Source organism: Vombatus ursinus, unplaced genomic scaffold (assembly GCF_900497805.2).
Source record: "Vombatus ursinus unplaced genomic scaffold, bare-nosed wombat genome assembly UNPS02014813.1, whole genome shotgun sequence".
In the NCBI taxonomy this organism is placed as follows: Eukaryota; Metazoa; Chordata; class Mammalia; order Diprotodontia; family Vombatidae; genus Vombatus; species Vombatus ursinus.
This window is the reverse complement of record NW_020954591.1, coordinates 16,303,856-16,307,480: the sequence shown is the minus strand read 5'-3', so window position 1 is coordinate 16,307,480 and position 3,625 is coordinate 16,303,856. Positions and strand designations below refer to the sequence as shown.

Genomic DNA, 3,625 nt, shown 5'->3' with positions numbered 1-3,625 from the left:
GAGAGGGGAGAGGAAAAGAGAGAGGGAAAGAGGAAAAGAGAAAGAGAGAGGAGAGGGAGGAAGAAAGAGAGAGGAGAGGGAGGAAGAAAGAGAGAGAGGGAGGGAGGGAGAGAGAGAGAGAGAGAGAGGAGAGAACATTTATTAAGTTCTTACTATGTGCCAGGTTTTGGGTAGGAAACTTCTGTCTTAACATTGTTGTCCTCTCATCAGGTAGGACCTCTGCCCATCTTGAATCATAGTGGAATGAATTAAAGAGAACACTTTTCATTGCTCTGGTGGTTCTAATTCATGCTAAGGAACACAGGCTCTATCTATAAAGAACACCTATAGAATTCTAATAAATCCACTGAAGATTGTTTTAAACAATTCAGTTCAACAAACCTATGCAGCACCCTTTCCAGGCAAGGTGCTAAGTTCTGAAGATACAAAAACAAAAATGAAACAATCCCTGCTCTCAAGGAACTTCTATTTGACTGTGAGAGAATTAGATTCCTTAGTGAAATGACTCTATTTTATGGATTGGTTTAGTCCTGCCCTCAAATATGTTCAAAGAATTCTTGTATGACAAAACCAATGCAAAGTATATCTTGTTTGTGTGTCCTATAAGACCTGAGCCTTTAGAAATAATCTCCCTTTACAGATGAAGAAACTGAGGCCATTGGAGATTATATTTTTTGCCCAAGGTAACACTGGTTTATAAGTTTATTATGAGGATCAAATGACATAATATATGTGTAAAGAACTCTGCAAACCTTAATGTGCCATATAAAAGGAAGCTGTTACTACTCTAGGGCAGCTGGGTGGCTCAGTGGATAGAGCACTGGGCCTGGAGTCAGGAAGACCTGAATTCAAATCCAGGTTCCGACACTAGCTATGTGAGCCTGGGTAAGTCACTTAACCTCTGTTTGCCTTAATCCACCAGAGAAGGAAATGGCAAACCACTCCATCGTCCTTGATAAGAAAACCCTATGCACCATACGGCCTACAGGGGTCATGAAGAATTGGATGTGACTGAACAACAACATTACTCTTGTGTGTATGTGAACAAATTCATCATGTTGCATGCAAATTTCATTAAACCTAAACGCCTAACCCTGTAGAGACCACTGACTATATTCTTGTGCTACTCAGAGACTTGGCCCTCCATGCCCAGAGACCATTGGCAGTAGGCTTTCCAAGTGACCTTAATTCCTGGTATTCATTCACAAAGAGTTGAGAATTGCTGGGACCTTCGGACACACTGGACTCTTTACATAGAAGAGCCCACATCTGAGCTTAGCATAACCCACTTCCTTTTTGCAGGATCCAAAACCCTCTCAGGCAGCCATGTACCTTAATCTGGGGATAAGACTATGACTGTGTTCTAGGGAAGCCATTTAAACACTAGCAATTTCTAGAAATCAGAACAGAAAAATGTAATGTGATCTTCATGTAATTTTTCAGAACGCAATGTGCCTCTCTTCATTTCTCTTGAAGAGACAGAGACAAAGGCATTTAAAATAACATCTTGCAAGCTCTCTTGTCACAGTTAAAAATGTGTGGGAGCCTGGATCATTCTCAGCCACATTTAAGAATGTGGGAGGCTAGGCAGGCATTTTGTTTAGAATAAGGATTGTCAGGACTGCTCAGGAGGACCGAAACAGCATTTCTCTCTCACGGCACTTATCTCAAAGTACTGTTGGATTTCACCTTCAGGAAATTCTGGCATAGTGAGTCTTCAGAGCGTTGACTTTCCCGTTAGAAGTCCTGGGGTCAAATTCCCCCGCAGTCACTAACTGTGATCTTATCACTTCCTCAGGGGATCAGTTTCCTCATGTGAAAAATGAAAAGGTTAAAGTGGAGAATCTCCAAGTTCTCTCCCACTTCTTTTTTTTTTTTTAAGAGTCGTAAGCAGCTTTACTGGGGACAGACAGAAAGTACCAGGGAATTAGGAGTTGGCATTGGGGCCCTTCCTCTTGCCAAAGGTGGGCACTACGTTGACATAGCATCGGTTGTACTGTATCCTCCTCTTAGCACGCCCAGTCTTCTTCTTCTTCTTCTCCTGCTTGGCCACCTTGGGAGTATGACCCCTCACTTTTCCAGCTCGGGCCAAAGAGCCACGGACTTTATCTCCTAGAATCCGAGCAGCCACTTCCAGAGTGGCCAGAGGCTCCACCCCGCACTGCCCCAAGATGGCTTTGTCCTCCAGCGGGGAGCCACCTAGAAGCAGGACCTGGTCCTCGGGAGCGATCCCCTCCAGGGATGCCACATGGGCCTTGATCTGGGCGACGGTCTTTTGCCCGGTCACCTCGAGGGTGTGCAGGGCCTGCGCGAGGACAAACAGCTGCATGGTGGCGACTCGGGAAAGCTAGTCCTGCTTCCGACGCGCGAAGATGGAGACCAGAAAACTCTCTCCCACTTTTAAAATACTACAGTCCTATTTAAGAGACAGGTTGAGGGGGCAGCTAGGTGGTGGATAGAGCACCAGTCCTGGATTCAGGAGGACCTGAGTTCAAATTCAGCCTCAGATCAAACACTTGACGCTGTGTGACCCTGGGCAAGTCACTTAACCCTAATTGCCTTAAAAAAAAAAAAAAAGACCAGTTGGTGTCACAGTGGATAGAGCTCTCAGCCAGGAGTCAGGAAGATGAATTCTCAGATACTAACTAGTTGTGTGATACAGCAAGTCACTTACCTGCTATTTGCCTCAGTGCCCTCCCCCCCACCTCCCAGTGCCTAGCACATAGTAGGTGCTATATAAATGCTCATTAATTGCTGGACAGAATATTCAGAAGAGTAATATACCTTTATACTCATGTTCCACAATTTGTTTATCCATTCCCCAGTCAATGGGCAAGTAGATGGATATTTTATATCTTTGCAGCACTCCTTAATTTTGTGTACCCAAGACAAGGGACACTTACCTAGTCCTAGTTATGGCTCTGCTTCTTAGAGTGAATCATATTCTCCTGCATCATTAAGCAATTCCCTCTGGGTGAGGACCTTTCGGAAGTCCTTGGATTCTTTCAGACTGCTTGGAGTACCTGTTCAGTAATCAGTTTCCACAGCAGTATATAGTTTTATGTAGCATCACTAAAATAAAAACTAAGCCAAGCTTGAGAAAAGTTGGCTATGTACATTAGAACAATCTTTTTCTCATGTACAGTATTCTTACACTGGAGCCATTTGAGTGCCCTGAGTCCCTATTAATTCACCTGGTCTCTAAAAAGGCCAAGTTGTGTTGAATCAGAAAAGAGAATATTGTTGCTTCCAAAGTTAGTAAGCAACATTTCCCACCCCTTCCAAATATTTATTCCAGCCGGTTTTTTTTTTGTTTTGTTTTGTTTTGTTTTTAGAAAACCAGCAGAGCCTGTGACAGTGAATATCCCTGTCTTAAGATGTATCCACTCCTTTCCTCTCAGAGCCCTTCAACTCTGCTTGCTTCCTGTGGAATGAATGAGCATATGCACATCATCGAATGTGTTTCCTTGTGCCAACCCTGCCTTATACAGTCCTCGGTCCTTGCCTTGCCAGACAGAAAGAGACAGCTGGGGGAAAGTTGGCAGACGGAAGAGAACAACTGGAGACCCAGGAACAGAACGAAGTGCAGAATGCAAATCACCATGGAAATTCTATAGTATTTCAT

At 43.9% G+C, this 3,625-nt stretch overlaps 1 pseudogene; it reads right to left on the bottom strand.

Moving 5' to 3' along the window:
- Positions 1–1,927: 1,927 nt before the first annotated feature.
- Positions 1,928–2,336, bottom strand: LOC114022842 (annotated as a pseudogene).
- Positions 2,337–3,625: the final 1,289 nt, after the last annotated feature.